The 20465-nt window shown below is 43.8% G+C and overlaps 1 long non-coding RNA gene across 1 annotated transcript in view; it reads right to left on the minus strand.

Annotated features, from left to right (window-relative positions):
- The window catches only part of LOC308471514, a 30516-nt gene extending 21435 nt beyond the window's left edge, over window positions 1-9081 (minus strand). Inside the window, exons 1-2 of the long non-coding RNA XR_013982989.1 lie at window positions 8725-9081; window positions 7913-8539 (exon numbers count right to left, since the gene is read on the minus strand). This is a non-coding gene — a long non-coding RNA (uncharacterized lncRNA). The remainder of the gene's footprint in view (window positions 1-7912; window positions 8540-8724) is intronic.
- Between the last annotated feature and the right edge of the window lie 11384 nt (window positions 9082-20465).

Raw genomic sequence — 20465 nt, forward strand, 5'->3', positions numbered from 1 at the left:
TTTATAATTTTAAAGTCCCACCACATGTGGAAAAATGTTCCCTCTGTTACTTTACATTTCCAACACTTGCTTTCCTTAGTTTTATACATTTTTGCTAATTTAACTGGAGTTAAATGCCATCTATACATCATTTTCATATAATTTTCTTTAATTGCCACACATGCTGTAAATTTTATATCATTCTTCCATAGTTTTCCCCATTCTGCCATCTGAATATTATGTCCCACATCTTGTGCCCATTTAATCATAACTGATTTGACCCCTTCATCTTTCATTTCCCATTCCAGCAGCAGACTGTACATTTTAGATATTAATTTCGCATCATTTTCTATTATTTCTCTCTGAAAGGTTGAAATTTCACACCTAATCCTATCTTTTTATCATTCTTAAATATTTCATTTAACTGAAAATATTGTAACCAATCTGTTACGTTCTCTTGGAAGGCATTCCAACTCTACGATTCTATGATTTCTCCCATGTTGAACACTCCTGAACTATTGCAACAAAAAAGTAGGAAGAGAAGGAGATCCAGCAAAGTAGGTCTGTGTTGCTTCACCTATGTATATGTCAATACTTTGATGCTATAAAGCACAAACAGCTGGCTAAAATACTGAAGAGGTCACATAGATCATCTCCGGTTGCTGTTATTACAATCTGATTGCCTAAAGAGAATACAATCCTCAGTCCAATTAAACCTGCATCAACCAAGATACCGAGCCAGCTTGCAGACAAGGAAAACAAATTCACTCAACTCTCACTTGAACCCTAGCTGGGGCAAACCACAATCAGTCTGTAAAGATGGCAGTTATATGTGGATACTGACAGCCATCGCCTTTCAGAAATCCCAGCAGGTGGAAGGTCTCCATCAACCCCCTTTCCACTTTTTAACATCTCTCCAAAGGAGCACTGATCTTTGACTAGGGAAGCATGGGTTGAAAACCCTTCTTTTTCCTGATTGAATAGCCTTAAGTTACGCGCAGCTAATGATTTCATTATTGTAACCTGGTGTTTTTTTATTGCTCTCTTCCTGTAAGGTGCTCAAGACAAGGCACTGATTGTTATTTTCACAACAATCCTGTGAGGTAGGTTAGACACAGCAAACCGCCCAAGGTTACTCAGCATGCTTTGTGGCTGAGTGGCAATTCTAACCCTGGTTTCATGAGTTATGGGTCAAAATGTCTGTATACACGGTTAAATGTGACATGTATTTCTTTTTAACAATTGCTGATGAATGCTAAGTTTATCTTTTTTCTCTCTCGTTTTTCTTTAGCAAATAGCAGGTGCAAGGAGTGGCACTAGGATCAGAACGCCAGCAGGCAGAGAGAGGGAGCTTGACCGTTTCGCAGTCTGCTTCCACCCCCATGCCCTATGAAACTGCTATTTACATGGGTGCCAATGGAAATTTCCATACCACAGGCACTTCATCAGAACTATTGCAGGGCTAAACTCACTCTCTTTGCCCACCACAGAACTGTGACTGTGTCAAAGATACAGATAGCATATCATATTCAATCACAAATGTTGAAAAGAAGATGCAGCATTTTATTCCTGTAATGACATGCACTAGTTTGGTCCTAACTCCCGGTCCTAAACTCTGAGCCCTGTAGGCACAACTCCACACTGACTCTGCCAGTTGCATGCGTATTGTAAGTGTTTGTAGTTTGATTCATCGTTGCATTAAATGGGGGGGCCTACCTGTAAAGCTTATGCCAGATCTATTCCTTGAGCCAGACCAGGGTTACACAATACTCCAGGCTAAGTACATTTAAGGGCTTATCCACACTTATGACTCCTCCAAATTGACCGATTGAGCTTTAAGAGTGGGTTTTCACTGGGAAAGCTCCAGGGCAAAAAAGAAAAAGAAAAGCTCCGATAAGGAGCTTTTAAATGCGGACTTGTGGACTTCCGGAGGCGGCGCGAAACCGTGATGGCGGTCCTCTTCGAGCTGTGAAGAGGGGCACCGCAGAAAAGGGTTGCTTCGCTACGGCACAGCGGCAACCCATCAAGATAAACCACGGGCAGAGTGAGCTCGTGGCCGTGGGACTCGGCGGGCACCTGGAGCGACCCCGAATTCGCGGAAGGAACCCCGTAAGAAAAAGAAAAGCTCCGATAAGGAGCTTTTAAATGCGGACTTGTGCCTGGAAAGAGACAAGGGCAGATCTACTATGAAACTAATGAAGTTTAAGCTTCAGGGCTCCTAATCCCAGAAGGGCCCCATAAGCAACTTTAGTCCACCTTGCATTAAAAAAGATTGCTTTTTAAAGCGCATCTCACATTTTCCTACTTTTCATGCACCACATAGAATAGATGGAAGGGACCACAAGGTCTCATGCTCTACCAACTAAGCTATAACTCGAAAACTATAAGGCACGCGGATTTTTTTATTCACACCAGTGTTTTTGACATGTGAGATAAGCCAGTACAGCAATTTTAATCAAAATCTATGATGTAGTTGCTGATTTAAAAAAATGTGATCTGTCGTGGAACAAATCCGCTGAAGAAGGCAACCGTGGTTACCCAGACCTCACTGCTGGTTGCAAAGGGCCCCCCGCCCCAGAAAAAAGTGTAGCTCCGCCACTCAGCAGACCAAAGCACAAGTGTAGATAAGCTGTGTCTGTAACCAAGGAAGAAACTCTGTCCATCTAATAAGCATATCCTAAGACCAGGTTCTTATTTCTAAGAGTCCCGGGCCTCTGAACACAGCACTAACACTTAGGGTTTTTGTGAAGAGCAGTGCCTCAGTTACTTTCAGAGAGGTAGCTGTGCTGCTCTGTGGCAGCAAAAACAAGGAAAGTTTTTGAAGCACCTCATGCCATCATAAATTGGTTAGTTTAAAGCTTTCACTGATTACAGTCCAATTCAGATGCATGAAATGAGATGTCGTCTGACGAAGCAGACTTCAGTCCACCAAAGCTTTTGCCACCATAAATTTATTAGCCTTTGAGGTGCTAAAAACACATTAATTACTGAAAATATATGGACTGCCAACCACCCAGAGCAGCTTCACGGGTCAACATGGAGCAGACACAGTGATAGTGGAGAAGTATGTTGCTCTCCTCGCTACCGAGTAGGCTCAAAAATGAGCAGCAGCTTCCGCTTACTCGGTTTTCTGTCCCTTAAACTCCAGCCATTTCCCCATACATTTAGTTGCCTCCAGCTCCTCTGAGGAACAGATACTACAGTCTGGGTGACGTCATCAGCATATGCTGTCACAGGCTCTGCTCTCTATAGTCCTGGAATTTCATTTCCTCAGAGACCCATTGAAGGCCTAGTCTGAGCATTTCTTAGAAGGCTGTTAGACTTCTAATTTTAATTAAAAACAGGTTATGCAGCTGGGGGAATGAACATGGAGGTATTTCAGATAGTACCTGTTTAAAATATATTTCAAACTCTGGGTTTTGTTTGCTTAATAAATTATTTCAACAAAACATTTAATAAATTATTACAACAAAACATTAAATACAGTTTCCCATATCAATTGTCAGATAATAGTACACATAGAAGAGAATAACACATCAATAAACCATACAAAATGTATACAGTGGTACCTCAGGTTAAGTACTTAATTCGTTCCGGAGGTCCATACTTAACGTGAAACTGTTCTTAACCTGAAGCACCACTTTAGCTAATGGGGCCTCCTGCTGCTGCCGCACCACCAGAGCCCGATTTCTGTTCTTATCCTGAAGCAAAGTTCTTAACCTGAAGCACTATTTCTGGGTTAGTGGAGTGTGTAACCTGAAGCGTATATAACCTGAAGCGTATGTAACCCGAGGTACCACTGTAGTGGCATCGGAGGGACACACACAATCAAATCACAAGCAGAATCCCACCCCTTCCAGATTCAACTGATGTACCTAATTCGGAGACGTATGTTGCCTACTTTACTTCCTGAATAAAAAACCCCACAGATGCCTTTATTTACCATTTTATGGGGGAAAGTCCATTTTTCGAATGGAGTTTGTTGTACCATTAACTCCATTCATAGTGGGCGTCTACATGCACAGCCTGAAGGACAGCTCAGTCTGCAGAGTATGAGAGTCGTAACCTCAAAGTCATGGGTTCGAGCCCCACATGGGGCAAAACAGTTCCTGCATTTCAGGGGATTGGCTTAGATGACCCTCGTGGTCCCTTCCAACACTACAATTACATGATTCTAATAAAAAAAAGAGTGCTCTACATTGTGGAGAGCCCCTTTTTCCTCTGCGGTACTTAGTGATGGGGCATTTGCACTGTTAAGGTTTGTTCATGTATGAGTTCATGTGTACCCCTGGGCTTCTCTACAGTTAATTAATGTTGGCTGAATATTTAAAATCACACTGTTAAAAAGGATGTTCTGTATGTGGCATTAGATCTGCAAAGATCCATACACATCCACTTGTGCATGTGTGAACCAGCCATGGATATTTTTCCACCTGCAGCAAAACTGCCGATCGCACAGACTGGAAACAGGGAAGAGGCAGGGACAGGGAAGCTGAAATTCTGCCTTTCTCAACAAGTTAAGTACATTGCTTTGACCTACTCAACTGTATATCATTCCTATTAACTATCTAGAAGCTCGAGCTGTAACGTCGCACAGACTACTGGGGTAAGCAGACACCGTCCTCCACTGCTAAAAGATGTGAACACGGCTGCCCTTGTAGAACAACCCTTGATTGAGTTTTGTTAATTAGTCCCGTGTCATTCTTTCCTTAGGATTGGAAGATTGCCACATACTTTCAGCTTAGCTCCATTTCACCCGAACGGCATTTATCATTGTTCTAATTAACAAGGGCAAAGGAAGAAATGAATGCATCACAGCCGGGGCCACACTCAGGTTTCAAGGAAGCCTTTAGCAGGAGTAAAGACACTTCCGGGTTGGCGCCATCGCCGAATGGCGGACTCCCTCCGAGCTCCGGAGGGAGTCTGCTCGGCAGGGGCTGGGTCCTACCGCGCCGGCGACGCGGGGACCCTCAAAAACCACGGGCACGGAGCCCATGGACATGGGGACTCGGCTGGCACCGCTAGCGCCCTCCCGACTCGTGAAGGAGCCTTTTTAAAGGCTTCGGATCGGGTGCCGGGGAGTGGCGTGGTGCTTTGAGTCCATTGCTTCCCCTGCCGAGCGCAGCCGCATGCCATTCGACGGAGAGCGCTGACTTCTTCCATTGGAAATTCGGACTATCAACAACAACCCGTGAGTAATTGGGAAACCGGGTACAAAAGGAGAAAAAAAGAAATTTTTTTCGGATTCGGCACGAGCGGGGGGGATCTAAAAAGGAAGTCAGTCCCCCCCCCGATTGTAAACATTCTAAAACAAGGACTGGGTAACCAAGATCGAAAGAGAAGTTTATTGCTGACAAAAATCATTAATTCCACGAAGGGAAATTACAAGAATTGTGCTGGAGGAGAAGAGTGGAGGGTGAGAGGGAAAATGCAACCCCCCCTGGGAACCGGGGCGATTCGTAGAACCTGGCGAAGAGAGACGGAGACTTTGACAGCTGTCAAAGTAGCTGTCAAAGCTGGAGAATATAAAGAGGACTTTGTTACAAGGACTTTGCTGGCTAATTCTGTTACAATTTGACACAATATGGATATAAACTGTCGGAAAATAAGGAACAACAATTTGACTTTTGGATTAGAGGATATAAAGTTACTACAATCCCCCTAGAGGGGTTTCGGGACATTACAAGTGGTCGTATGTGGAAAATCACTCTGGGATTCGCACAGGACTTATCTTATGGGAAAGCTGCAAAACTGACATAGTATTTTGTCTACAGAGGTGTTTACATTAAAAGGAGACAATAGAATTTTCTATTGAAGAAAGGAAGGGACTGGACGTAAGTTTTTATTCCTGAACAACAAACCTCTGTAGAGATACCAGATTTCGGAATAAGAAAGTTTTAGCAGCTGAACAAGACAAGAAACCTGAGAAAGTAAGGAATAAAAAGAACAAAGGACTAATTACGACACGGAAAGAATAATGGGAGGAGCAGCAAAGACCAAGGAAATTAAAGGCATCTATTAGACTGGATTTTTGAAGTTAAACATTATTAAAATAAACAAATTAAAAGAAAACCGGCAAGGTGGAATGGGAAAAATCTGGCCATGGACTTGAGATCTCCAGGCTGACAACATACAGACTGATGGACATGTGGAATTCAAACCGGGGAAGGGAAGGGGGAGCTTTGGAATCCAAAGGCTAATGTAACCATCTTTCTGAACCTTCTTATACTTTTTATCTTTTATTTCTTTATATAACTTTTGTATATCATGGTATTTTGATTTGGCATGTTTAAAAAAAAGGGAATTCGTGGAAGGAAATTGGGGTTGATCTTGGGGAAAAATCTTTTTTTCTTTTTCTGTTAATGATGAGGGATGATGATAAAATTGTATAATTTAAATTGGTTAATGGGTTAAACATATTAAGTTTTAAACTGGGAGTGAGAGCTTGTGGAACCAAATTAATGAAAGGGGAATACAATCGGGGGGGGGGAGGAGGGAGTCCTAGAAAGAAGATAATGAAAGTAAGGCTCTAAATGTATTCTATCTTTTCTTTTCTGTTATTTTTCTATATTATTGGAAATTCTAATAAATATGATTTAAAAAAAAAAAATAGCAGGAGTAAAGACAATGCAGAACAAAAATAAAATACTTCATTTTGCAAGGTAGGGTGCCAAGTCCACAGAATGACCTTGGACTTTCGTGTAGCTTTCCACAAGGACTTTTCACCTTAGCTTACCCAAAGCGGAGGGGGGGCTTTCAACTCTCTGGGCAGTCAACCAACCTGGCAGGGTGAAACTTAGAGATGAGAAACTTGAGTTCAACTTCACTTCTACAGTGGTACCTCGGGTTAAGAACTTAATTCGTTCCGAGGGTCCGTTCTTAACCTGAAATTGTTCTTAACCTGCAGCACCACTTTAGCTAATGGGGCCTCCCGCTGCCACCATGCCACTGCAGTGCAATTTCTGTTCTCATCCTGAAGCAAAGTTATTAACCCGAGGTACTATTTCTGGGTTAGCGGAGTCTGTAACCTGAAGCGTCTGTAACCTGAAGCGTATGTAACCTGAGGTACCACTGTATAATGAAATTGTGTAGCTCTGGGCACCCTCTCTGTTAAGTTGTGGGTGAACATATCAGACAACACAGCGATTCTTCAAACAGCTCTTGTTTATGCACAGGCCAGAACAGAACTGAACTGAAGGGTTCAGCCAGCCTGCTTATATAGAGCTTCACTACAATGCAACTGTAGCGCTTTCTGTAACTATCCAATCACTGAACGTCACTTTCAATCCCTTATTTGCATATGTGGACCTGAGTGAAAACTATCTACAGTATCCCCCTGCTGGCCCAGGGTGAGAACTTCAGTACATAACACTCTCATTTCTTGCTTATGAGGTTATGGTGATGCCTCTTGTACAGGAACCAGAGGCGCCAGCTTGCAAGGGCAATTGGGAGGCCAATGTTGCACAGGTAACGTCAGGAGGTTGGGAGGAGCTGAATGCAGAAACAGCATGGCTTCAATGGCTGGCAGCTCTTCCTCCGCCTCCTTCTGGCGCCACCACTGGCAGGGAGCTGCTTCAACCCTTCTTCCCCTCTGCGGCAGGAGGAGGAGGAGCTGCTCTCCCGATTCTTCAGGATATGGGGGAGTGGCCCCCTCTCCCCAAATGGCTTGGCTTCCCTGAGCTGGCACCCGTAATAGGAACGCCTTTTATAGATATAACACCCTCCTAACAGTACAGGAGATTCTTGCTCCCTCTTGCTCACTAGCATGAGGGCAGCTCCAAGGATTTGGGCACACGTGATTTTCATGTATATGTGGAACTCTTGGAACCGAACCCCAGCATAAGATGTGATTGTACTGCCTACAGAATGGTTGTGAAGTCACAGCAAAATTAAACATGGTGGAGTCAGAGTAAGCTGACCTTGTTCAACTTACTTTTGTTGTGGCAAATGAACCTCATGAATATTTGACTACGTGAAAAGGGAAAAGCTTGTAACTGGCTTCTTGCTGGCCAGGGCAGTTGTCTTTGTTCTACTGGCCAGCTTTCTCCAGGGTGCCCTGCTTCTTGTCTGCCCTGGCATCTTTCCCTCTTCAGTGCGCTGCTTCCTTCGGTTTCGCAGGCACGCTGGCCTGCCTGTATCCAAGAGTTTGGTCAACATCGTCGCAACAGCATGTGCTTGTATGCAAGCTTGCGCCTACGAAACTAGGTTCTAGCACTTTTAACACACTGCAGATTCTCACCAGAGGAATGTAAGCTCTCGTGCTGTCATAATACAAGTCACTGCGGAAACATCAGATCCAGCACTTTCTGCTTCAATTTGCAGCTTTGGGAAAAGTTTAATACTTCAGACCTCCATGGCAGGAAGCTGGGTCCCTTCCAGCATTCCCCACACTGTCAAGTTTCGACACTGTTGAGAAGTAGCTCCTAATCACAACTAGGGCGCTTGCAGCACTGAGCAAGGCAAACAGATGGGAGTCCTTCATTTGGCATCCAAGACTTAACGTTGCTGGATTTTGCCTTAGGTTTTTTGCTCACAGCTTTTGGTTTCTCCTCCTTAGCATCTGTTGAAAAGATTGGGGATGGGGAGCAGGGAGAGAGGAGAGAAACACAGATGAGTCATTTTCTTTTGTTTACAAGAGAAACAGTGCCATATTAGGCTATTTAATCTCCCTCCCACCCCTCTATCAGCCAGTAGGCCTAATTTGTCAATCAAAACCATAACACACTGATGCAGAGCTAGACTTGCCTCCAGTAGTTTAGATGGGCAGTCTTTCGTGCAAAATCAAGGAGGTTAATGGGCCATCAGAGCTTGGGAACTTAACACAGTCAAGTATCGGTGTCTGAATAATTTAGAACTGGAGCCTGATGAGACCAATTCAATAAGCCTATCATAGCCCAGTGGGGTAACACTCCCCCCAGAAAGAGCCAATTCAGTGTCTGGGAGTACATCAGTCAGAACTTAAGCTGCCTGGTTGAGAGAGTGGCCAAGAACATGTTTTATTGGCTGCCACTGATTTCACAACTATGCCTGTTCTAGGAAGAAAGAGATTTGGTAATTGTTGTGCACTAGAACCCCCTGAAATGTGTCAGATGTGGGGCTTGAAAGTTGTTTGCAAGCTGCAGCTTGCCCAGATTTCTGGAATTCGCTAAGGGGAACACAAAACGCCAGTCTTAATGTGAGTGGCACTGGTTATGGGTTTGTTTCAGGTCTAAACCTAATAATAATAATAATAATAATAATAATAATAATAATAATAAAATACCCCACCCATCTGGCTGGGTTTCCCCAGCCACTCTGGGTGGCTCCCAAAAGAAGAAGAAGAAGAAGAAGAAAAAGAAGAAAAAGAAAAAGAAGAAGAAGAAGAAGAAGAAGAAGAAGAAGAAGAAGAAGAAGAAGAAGAAGAACAACAACAACAACAACAACAACAACAACAACAACAACTTCCCTAAAAAGCCCTTTATGGTTTGATTCTGGGATACCTGTGTAAGCACATTTCCCCATATATCCCTTCCCACTCATTAAGATCCAGCACAGATAATGTTCAAATAGTTCCATCTTCTATCAGGTTGGTGGTCATCATAAAGAAGGCTTTCTCCGCCGTGGCTAGGACTGGTCGATGGGCACTAGGGGCTTACACACACTTACCTTTCCTCTGCTCTTTCCAGGCACAGTCTGTGATTTAATGCTCTGTGTCTGAGCAACCCCTCCCTCCCCCCACAAGCTTTCCCCATGAAAACCTGCTCTTTAAGGCTGAATTGGAGCAAACCACAATCAACAGAAAATTCTGGTTGCCTTTTGTTGTGCTTCAGCTTTAAATAGCGGGTTTTCGCAGAGAACACTCTGAAGCAACAACAAAGTGGGGCTTTCAGACCCAGAGCTTTAAAGCACAGACTTATGCCTGGGAAAAGTGGGGCAAAGGGTAAGTGTAGATAAGCCCTAGAATGAGAAAAGATGAATTCAGTCCAAGAAAAGCAGCCCAGAACATCCCCCTGCTTGGGAAGAGGGAGCAAAATGGTGGGTTTAACAGCTGCATGAATCCCTTTAATATTATGTTGATCCTACCACCATTCTCTGAAGTCAGAGAAAGCCAAAATCATTTGCCCTTGTTTTGCTACATGGCTAGCAATTTGGTGGCACTGAAGAGCAATTGCTCTCTGCAATACAGAAATCATAGGCAAGTTGGGGAGGCTAGTGCTCAAAACACAGTGACAGATTTTGGGATAAAGGAAGCAGAAATGCATAGGGCTGTTTCTATTCTGCAGTTGATGCCCAGTACATAAGGCAACACCCTGAGAATATTAGTCTTTTAGTAACAGAAAATAAATAGAAGTCAAGACCTTAGGACTCTATAAATGAAACATCAGAAACAGAGACTGTAAGGCAGAGCAGCAATTCTGATACGTAAGCCAGGTCTGAATTTTCCTGTCCAGCTCTTTGTCTATACATAGGACAAGTAAAGGCATAAAAAGGCCAGGTAAAGAATTCAGTTTGAATCCAGCTGAAACCAAATTACTTTTTTCATTGGTTCAGGCTCTATCTCCAGCACTTTGTCACATTGAGTGCCTGTGTATTCAAGGCAGCCTTGGCAGGATGGGCCAATGTAGCTCCTTAGAATGCCAAGAAGAGGTTTTGGTGCCTTGCCCAATCTACAAACCTAGCAAAGCATCATATTCAGTCATTTTCACTAGCCTTTGCCAAGGCTATTATTCACACAAGATCAATACTCCAGGGACAAACAGGGTTCTCTGGCGGATGTCTTTTGCCTTGAACTACTGCGCAACTGGCAAAGCAGTCCCCATCACTGCAACTTCATCCTGGGAAAAGACTTGTTGATTTCTACAAATCTTGTTTTGGCAGCAGCTCTGCCAAAACAACAATGGCAGTACTAACTGGACCAGTTTCTCAAAACTTTTTACTGGCCTAGCCCAGCTTCCAAGGCAGTAACTCAGGCCAGTGCCTTCTTGCCTACCTTAATAGAATTAGCCTTTCTTATCATAAAACAAAATTGCACAAACAGACCTTTGCTTTCAGAGCAAGTTTGCTTTCTTCCCTTCCTCTTTCCTCACTTTCCTCTTAATGCTTCTGATTAGCATCTTAATTGAGAGGGCTGCAGTGGCAGATGCTAATTATTCTCCTTCAAGTCAGTGTGCCAGCGTGATTACGAACAGGTGGCAGTGGGGCTGAATTTAGTTTGCCAGCACTTGCAAACAGGAGTGTGGGTGAGGAAGGAGGGAAAGGATAATTAGAGATCTCAACAATAAAAGAGAATTCTTAAGGGGCTTGTTCTAGCCACCACCTTTAAACCGGAACAAACTGTACCAGGAATTACCTTGCAGGGTGGCTGCTGCCGCCACCACCCCTCTTCTGAAAACATCTCCACACAACCATATGTAGCATGGGGCGGGGGCTTTTATCTGTGCTGGACAAAGTTTCACCTGCTAGATTTCTGTGTGGTGGCTTTTTCTTTTTTTCTTTTTTTTCTTTTTTTTTCAACTGATAGGTGTGTGGCAGGTGCGTGCTTTCCTATCATGGTGCTTCAGTGTCAGGAAAACTGGCACATGATGAATTAGAATAAGTCACTAGCCAACCTAGCCCTAAGGAAGTTAGATTAGCCTCAACCAGAGCCAGGGCCTTCTCAACACTGGCTCCGGCCTGGTGGAATGCTCTGTCTCTTGAGACCAGGGCCCTGCAGGATCTGATTTCCTTCTGCAGGGCCTGTAAGACAAAGTTGTTCCACCTGGCCTTTGGCTTAGAATCAGTTTGATTCCCTCTCCCTCTTTCTTTTTCGTTTCTCCTCCTATGAAGAGATTGCACCGTAATGTTTAAATGTTGTATCTTAATCTTCTGAATTGTATTTTAATCAACTTGTTTTTATTATTGGTTGTTAGCCGCCCTGAGCCCGGTCTTGGCTGGGGAGGGCGGGATATAAATAAAAAATTATTATTATTATTGTTATGTACTGAAGTTCTCACCCTGGGCCAGCAGGGGGATACTGTAGATAGTTTTCACTCAGGTCCACGTCAGTTATTTAAAGCGGGAAACCATGGGTTGTTGTTGCTACAATGTTGACAGCCGGCTGCTTATAAAAGCAGGCCGGCTGAGCTGTTTGCTGTTCAGTTCTGTTCCAGCTTACAAAATAAAGAGCTGCTTTGGAGAAATCGCTGTGTCGTCTGCCATGTCTACCCACTATTCAACAATTATTATTACTACCTCAAGCCTTCTCCAACTTGGTATGCTCCGGATATTATTGGACTCCAGCTCTCACCAGCCCCAGACAGCATGGCCAATGGTCAGGAATGATGGGAGTTATACTCCAAAACAAAGGAGCAATCAAGCCTGGTAAATGCTAGCCTGGCTGTGGGAAGGAGGCATGAGGGCTCTCAAAGAGTCCTAGAGGCCTCTAAGTTCCTTCACAAAGCCGGACAAGCTCTTACTGAGCATTGTGAAGGACCCTGCCAGAGCCTTACACCTCCTCCCTAAAGCCCGCTTAAGCCAGTGCTGTGGAGGCAATACAAGAGGGAATGAGCAGCTGCCTTTACATCAATGTGTCTCTTCCTTTCCAGACACTCTCAGGCCACTCTGCCTCCCACTGGGTTTTCATCCCAAGTGTCAGAATTCCACAGCCAGTGAGCATGCTCAGTCCTCATTGGGCTGCTTCGGGGCTCCCCCTCCCTCGTGAGTTTTTCTTTTTTTTCTTTTTAAAAATTGTACTTCTGCAAAGCTTAGAGTGATGCTGAACCTGTTGACATCTCCTTCTTGAATGTCACTGAGGCAATTGAATTAGGATATGGAGTGTGGTTGTTTTCCACACTCACTCACACACACAAACAAACCCCAGTGTATTCACCTAAATGTGTGGCTGCTCTAGAGAACATTTTGAATGGGAACTCTTTCCACTTGAAATGGGTGTGATAATAGGTGCAGCTCACATGAACCAAGTATTCACTGAAAGACGGGCTGCCTGTCCCTTTAACAGTTCTGAGCACCAGGAGCTCATGCAGCTGCGTTATCCATCCTCCTGTTCCACTATTTCAAGGATCTCTTTGGACACTCTGGTCCCTCCCCATCTGTAGCTGGAAAGATTTTGCTTTTGCCCCACAGCTAGCAGAGGGGAAAGGGATAGACAAAAAGGCCAGTACCTCAGAACTATTAAAGGGACAGGCAGCCTAAATGTGGTCTGCACCCAACAGCAGCATGTAAACAAGGCTTTGGGGATATGTAAGATACATGGGATATTAAAATCCCTTCACAAATCTGATTTTAATCTCTCAGAGTTGTGTTTGTGGCATTTTCAGAAAGCGCTCTGAGACGTTACAGTATGGACTACCGTAAGCGACTAGCAGTAAGGTGGCATGTGGAAATTCAAATGTTTGGCATTTTGCATTCTAATTGGAATCTGTTTTATAGTGTAATTATTTTTAATGGCACTGTTTCCTGTTCAAGTGCTTTGAAAGGAGGTGAGGGAAATGCAAGAATACATAAATAATTAGGACTGCCGTCCTATGTGCATTTACTTGGGAGTGAGCCCTGTTGAACACAGTGGGACATTCAGCCAAATAAACCGAATAAACCAGGGGTGGGGAACCTCAGGCCTAGGGCTGAATCTGGCCCTTGGGATTCTCCACAGGCTTTGCCCCCTCTATAGACCACACCTCTCACTGGCCCTAGTCCCTCCAGCTTACACACCCTTTTTGAGTGCTTTTGCTTGACTGGCATGCGTCCCTCAGAAGGTTGGTCAAGAGGGAACTCTCCAGTTTAAGATGTTTCCCACTCTTGTAATAAAGAACAACAGCATCAGAAAGTGGTGCATGAACTAGGTTGAGGAGGATTTATTACATAACAGACTATGATAACAGCATCCCCACCCACTTACCGTATTGCTTTGGGAAATCATAGAGTAGCTGTGAAAACTGGGGGACTGTATTAGGGCAGCTGCTGTAAGAGATCCAAACCAGAGGCACTCCCTTCTTGCTGGAATGTGTACTCACAGCAGGCTTTGCATGTGCAAGTCATTCTCAGTTTTGTTGGGTCATGGGAGCCTAGTGGGTGGATTGTCAGGCTGCCAGAGAGTGCATGGAGATAGCAGAACAAGTAGGAAGAGAAGAAACTTCTGGGTCACCAGGAATTCCCCAAATAACATAGGCAGAATTCATCCACTTGTGAGTTCCCACTGAGTATCAACTGCTGGTTGGAGTAAGGTTGCCAGATGTGTCCTGCTTTAAAGGATCTTTCTATCCAGAACTTATTGGTCCTGCTGTAAATTCATGCTTTTGTAGCACGTACTGAACACCCCATATTGTGAACTCCACACAGTTCCAAAGCAGCCTCTTATATTGAAAAGTTTGATCTGGCAGCCTTGGGTGTAAGGATTGTTCTGGAAATGTACTGTATGTAAAAACTGAGCAGAGATGGCAAAAGTATATATACTAGGAGAGAGGAGCAACTGCCTGTCTCTTTGCATGCTCCTTCCCATGCTCCTTCATGCTCTGTGTGAACCTAATTCAAACCCTTCTTAGAAACATGTGCAATGGAGTCCCTTTGCTAGCAGTGGCAATGCAATCCACAAAACAGCAGGCTGAATTTGCACTTAGGAAATGTAAATTCAAACAGAATCCAAAAGCCTGTTTGATATAGAACAGAGAATGTTTGCATCTCTCTCTCTCTCTCTCTCTCTCTCTCTCTCTCTCTCACACACACACACACACACACACACACGGGGGGGGGGGGGAGAGAGAGAACCATAGCTGGAGATGTAATGAGTGTGCATCTCACATGGCCCTTAGATTCTGTTTCTACAAACCATACCAGACTTCCTCAGATTATGAGAAGCAGATGGCTCAAGTTGCTAGCAGAAGTCACGTTCTGAAAAGACAGGAGTCTGAGGCTGCTTGGCCCATGATACTTTACTGCCTGAAGTGGTGCACTACGTAAGTCGTCATCCCCGACACTGGGGCCAACAATTATTTTATTTTTAATCACTCTGCACCGTTTATATATCAGTTACTGCCTTCATCTATATCCCTTTAAATTCTGCCATCTGAAACCGCCTGCTTCGGCTTGCTGCATAGTAGTCCTGGTTTGGTAGATTAACTACCTTTTTAAACATAAAAAAAACATGATTCCATGCAACTACCTGCTTCATCCTCATATAGTAGTTATATATAATAGTTTGTTCTTTACATAGTAGTTTCATGAACCCCCTGTAGAGGATATGAGCTGATAACCACCCCCTTCCCCAACAAGAAAGCACACTGCTCAATGCATCCGCTTGCCGCTTATTGGTGTTAGTATTAAGACCCCAGGGCAATGCCTTCCTGGAGAAAATGGAGCAGATCCTGGCCACATACCATCATATGCTGAGATTGTATATATGTGTGAATAAACCATATAGCATAAAGACACCACAGTCTCCGATGTGCCTCATTTTCTGAAGGAAACACAGAGGATAAAGTGCACCTGAACTGCTGGAATCTCACCCTGCTGTGGAGATAGGGGCGGTGTGTAATAATATGTTTGGTGGACACCCTCCTAAAGGACAGCAGGGTGTCCAACATGGCACCTAAGAAGCAGAGGGAGAGAGGGAGAAACTAGCGCTAACACACAATTAGAGAACAACCCAACAATAAACGGGGAGGGGGGCACACAAAGACAAAAGCTAGAACTGAAAAGGAAACACACACTCATAGCAAAGATGCTCAGAATTGGGATTTTTTCCCCCAGAGGGAAAAAGGTCCAGGCTGTCACAGCCACAGGCAGAAAGATCTGTAGGGTGGGATGAATTAAAATGCTGCAGGGTTCTTCCTATCCAGTGGGAGGCATCATCCTCAACAGTGAATGTCCTCCAGCCTAATCTGGTAAATATTTCCTTCAGAACTGCATCTCATAAACAGCCTCACTCTTTCCTGTTGCAAGAGAAGACTGTGATTTTTCTCAGCCTCTGGGCCTCTGGATTCTGAAATGAGGAGCAAAACAGAAAAGTGGTTGCTATAGTGACTAGGCCTTGTCCAAGCTAGGTCACAATAGACCACAGTGTGAAGAAGGTTTAAAGTTGGATACTTCTAGTGGCTCTGAGTCCAGAGTGTACCCTGATAAGACCCTGGAATCATATCAGTTGCCCCCCCCACCCCCCAGCCAAAGGGAGGGTCATTAGCACAGGGGGAGAAATGGCTTCTAAGAAGCAGCGAACCAATGGTTCCCCTGAACTGAAATAATCAGGGGGAGGAAATTTACCACAGGTATTGGAAACCATGCTAAAACACTGGAGATGTTTCAGTTTTAAAACTGGAAATGAAGAGGTTGGAAACTCCAGTATTGGAAGCCGAACAGAGAAAATCATAAAGAGCTTTTTGGAAGCCACACAGTGAATTCAGACATCTGAATGCACTAACAGAGATGCGAGAATTGGGAGATGCAGCAGTCTGAAGAAGCAAAGTGACAGCTAGAAACTGCCAAGTACAGCATCCACAGCCAGCAGCATCTTTGGATGAGGACAGAGATAACATTTGTAGAGTAGTGAGGCTGTACTAGACGCACCCACACTGAATTAAATACAAATATACCTTTTGTATTCAACAGCAAAGGTTCCTAGGTTTATCGAGGGTGCAATGAGATTAAGGGCCACTATCTGAACGATAATCTTGGCCATTTGATTGCCCTTTTTACTCATTGCTGTCTTTTCTATCTGTATATGTTTTATTTGTATATATTGCTTGTTTTGTGTTGCTATGGCCATTGGCTAATGCGAATAAAGTTTGTCTTTGACTACCTTTTCTATTTAACACTTGGCCTCGTTAAAAATAAAAATTGTGATCTTAGGGTAAAGTCAGTGGTGAATAAACAGCACCAATTGCTTAGCTGGTAAGCCTTAGCTGTTGTGATGTCACCAAGATATTTTCCTCCACCCCACCCCCCGTAGTTTTGCAATTATTATTTTTAATGGGATTTTAACACTGACATTTTGAACATGCAGATAAACATACAGGCATTTATTTTAGAAATAACAAGGTGGGTGGCCCGCATGAAACATGGAGGAAATAAGACTGACAGCTGGCCCAGAATTCAGCTTGCTAGAATGTACATAGGCTATGTAGATAGTGAATGGGAAGCCAGGCTCACATCCAGAGTGAATAACGTAGAGCAACTTCTTTTTAAACGTGATTACATCCGTTTTCTCCATTCTACCTATTTGGTAGCAAAAGGATTTGATATATATATGTGTGTGTGTCAGGGAACTGCCATCAGTGCCGGAGGGAGAGAGCAAGCTCCAGAGGGATTCCAGAGAGCATCCCGGGATTCGGAGAGGCAGCCCATCTTCTGGGGAAGAGAATCAGCGTAGCACCAGTGGAGAAGGGGGGCAGATGGGGTAAGCGGCGAGGTGGTCCCATGACTCCTTGCCGGGGACCAGCGGGGAGAGTAAGGGTCCTCCGCTGCCTACACCCTCCTTGCGCAGAAGGCTTCCGTGCAGGGAGAGTAGGAGGAGACTAGGCGTCAAAGAGCTTCTTTGCTGGAAGAAGTTTAAGAAACGCCCACTAACGGATTCTGCCAGCTATTGAGACAGCCACGGGTGAGTGGCTGTCCGGACAGAAAAGGTTCACTCAGGCAACCCAGCCAGGTGTTTGCACCGGCTTACGCACGAGCAACCCCTAGAACCATTACAATATGCATGACAAATGCAAGAGCATTCAAATTTCCCCCACTTTTCCTTTGGAAAAGGATGGATGAAATTCAGGAAAGCATATATCTTATTTGAGGAATAAAATAGAGGAAGTGGTAGCTTGGAGAAGGTTTGGAGAAATGAGACAGCAAGAGAGAAGGGTTATCACCAGCTAAGTTTCCATAAGGCCATAAGAAAAGTTATGTTAGATCAAACCAGAGGTCCATTTAAGGAACATCCTATTTCTAACAAAGGTGAGCTAGATGCTTTTAGGAACCCTACAAACAGCAGCACAGCTGCAGGGTTTATTCCTACTACATGTACTGTATAACCTCTGAACATTCAGGTTGTCACTATTAGACCCACTCTCTATGGTTTTGCCTGTTTCCCTTTTGTCTCATCCCTCATGTATGGGAGCAATTTAACATGGCTGTCAAACGAAGTTGGGGATGACCTAATTTTCGCAGGAATTGAAATACTGAATTCCAGAAGAACAACCGATCTGCAGAGTAAGGGAAATCTGGCTTGTTTTTGAGGGTTGCTTCCTTAATAGTGCCAGCTGGGAATGAACAGCACAGGCTTGGAAAATGTCCACATGGCAGGGCGCTACATGATCAGCCACGACACACAGTACAGAGAGGTGGCACCGAGAAACTATTTCATGGAGGCCATTCCAGCTTCTTCGGTGTGACGAAAGCAACAAGATTATTATTATTTTATTTTTAAAAAGTGGCATGAGCTTTCATAGGTTAGACAAATTAAGTGGATGGATAACAGAAGGGAATGCAGGAAAGCAAATGCAGGTCACCTGATAAATCAGAATAGTAGTAGATGGTTCAGGAATAACATGTTAATATAGGGGATAATGGGTCAGAACAGACCATGAAACTGTTGGGCCAGCCAATATTGTTAAGTTGAGGGTGAACATACCAGACGACACAGTGATTCTTCAAACAGCTCTTGTTTATTCACAGGCCAGAACAGAACTGAACTGAAGGGTTCAGCCAGCCTGCTTATATAGAGCTCCACTAGAACGCAACAGTAACCATTTTCTGTAACTATCCAATCACTGAACGTCACTTTCGATCCCTTATTTGCATATGTGGACCTGAACTATCTACAGTATCCCCCTGCTGGCCCAGGGTGAGAACTTCAGTACATAACAAATATCTCTTACTTAGCCTAACCCACAAGACAGGGTTGTGGAGAGGAGAAAGGGAGTGTGGAGTGCACTCTGTGCCTGTTCTAGGAAGAAGGAAGGCTCCTCTTAATTATTAAATAATTATTTAATCCTAGATGAATGTAAGGCAGCAGCTGAAGAACCAGCTTTTGAGACCTTGGTATCTCTACTTTCCTGGGTTTAATTATGAGGCAGACTGGTGGTGACTGCTACTCTTAGTAGAAAATTGGTCTTTGCCTCTCTAGTGATACAAGTCATGTCAGTTCTGGGTCACCAAGTGGTGCAGTGGTAAACTTTGAAATACAAGAGCCCATAGTCCTAATCTTGCAATGTAGTCGCCCAGCCAAGTAATGTGCACAAAAATGCATATGCCAGGGTAAAGTATGCATTAAAACTCACATAGTAGTGAAAATAATATGCATAACTATATTAGAGGAAATTGCTTTGCATAGATGAATAGATAGATAGATGGCAAAATTACAAACAAAACTATGTGTGTTAGGACAAAATTGCTAATGAGTTTTGACTTTTTTTTCTGCTCTGCATTTTAAAAGCCTCTTACATTGGGGTAGGGGAATCCTATGCCTTGGGCTGTATGTGGGGAGTTCTTCATTCTTGTTTTTCTAGCACTGTATTTCCTCTTTGGAGAATTTTAAGTAAGGCGTCTGCAGTTAGCTCTGCTATTTACAGCATGGATCCCAGCAGTTATCTATAAGTCCATAAGACTGTCGAAAAACTCAATTTAATGCCCTGGGTGATTAATTGTAAAAATTAATCAATCAAAGCTTAAATCCCTCCCACCCCATATATTTCATAATATACCTTTTTAGGAATAAAATTTGAGATAAAATATTCCCAGGCAATACTGAAAAGTATTCGGTTCACCTCCATTCCTCCTAGAAATTACCCCTCTTATGTGCGAAACAGTAATTAGGTGCCAGCTTAAGTAAAGAGAGCTTAACATGTAGAAATGTCAGTAAAATTAATGAGAGGGGCTGCCCTTGCAAATAGTTCCTTATTGCAGATTTAACTTTTGTGCTTCTTGCTACCTTCCCTATCACTCCCTGCAAAGCTGCCTAGGATTAAAAGCCAGAGAGAGGATCATCAGGCTGCACAGAAGTAGTCTCCAGCATTGATAATGCAGAAGAGAGAGAGAAAGAGACTTTTTTTTATTTAAAAAAAAACTGAGCTAAAAATAAAGTTTCAAATACTTCAGTACAATTACACTATGCCATCTTGCGGCTCCTCAAACATATGTCAAAATCTCAGTCCATATGCTCAGTTGGTTTGCTTGTTACAGAGTGAAGAATAGCTAGCTGCCCATTAATCCTCTCAAGAGGGAGTGTTGGCCAAGAACTTCCGACTTGGGCAGCCGCCAACTGGTATTGCAGCTGAAAACAAGAAAGGTGCCCGCTGGAGACTGGTAAGAAACTCAAGGTCAGAAGCTGTGTGGTCTGTGTGGGAAAATGGGAAGGGAGAGGGAACGGAGAAAAACGAGGCCACATGACAATCTGTATATGCTGCCATGGAAACGTGTCATGCAGCACGAAGAAGACATTGCAAAGTCTCTGCTGACTAAGAGTCTCCTAGCCTAGGCCTTTTCTTGAATCATTTATGTGTGGTGTCAGGAGGCAACAAAACAAAGAAGATAGG

The sequence above is a fragment of the Podarcis pityusensis genome, assembly GCF_964106645.2.
Source record: "Podarcis pityusensis genome assembly, chromosome: 2".
Taxonomy (NCBI): domain Eukaryota; kingdom Metazoa; phylum Chordata; class Lepidosauria; order Squamata; family Lacertidae; genus Podarcis; species Podarcis pityusensis.